Raw genomic sequence first — 756 nt, forward strand, 5'->3', positions numbered from 1 at the left:
TGTAACACTTCCTAAATCCTTAATACTCCAGATGATCCAAGAACACAATGTACACAATAGATCAGTCTTGGATCTCATTCACTCAGAACAAAATGTTTCAATATATGACTGAAACCCCAGCAGCTATGCCGGGCCCTGTGTAGTCACAAATATATATTCTAGGGGTCTTGTTTGCCCATTGCAGGCATTGCTCCCATTCTTGATGCAGTGAATCCGAAAAAGAATGTTATCAAAACAATGCTTAGGCAAGTGAGCAGGCCAAGCTTCTTTAATTTGAGATATTCCTAAACCCTCTGTCTTGACTTTTTATAGGACCTTATGAGATATCTACTGGTGGTGCTTCATTGTGATCTGTCTTCAACTATTGAGTTCACACACTAACTGTAGAACTTTTTGGAACCTGCTTAGTGAACTGAATAGAGAGAGTCCCCACAAAGACCTGTTACTATGTTGTTGATCTGTGATGCGACTATGGATAAGCTAATCACACATTTCATTCAATCTGCACATTATAGAAGAGGTCACATGGATGAGGGTGACGGAGCTTGTCTGATACAGATATGAAAGCACTCAATTACATTCATCCTGCGACAGCACTTATTGTTCCCCCTTTGGCAGTTGTGGGCCAAGTTGTGGTCGAAAAGGATAAACAGTGGTGTTTGAGACTACAGTTATGAGCCAGCAGGTGGGCTGCAATAGAAGAGGGAGGGTGCTGGTCTGTGTTTCTTTGTGATGAATAAAGTTTTGGACCATGAA

The sequence above is a fragment of the Lepisosteus platostomus genome, chromosome 15, assembly GCF_059453375.1.
Source record: "Lepisosteus platostomus isolate fLepPlt1 chromosome 15, fLepPlt1.hap1, whole genome shotgun sequence".
Lineage (NCBI taxonomy): Eukaryota > Metazoa > Chordata > Actinopteri > Semionotiformes > Lepisosteidae > Lepisosteus > Lepisosteus platostomus.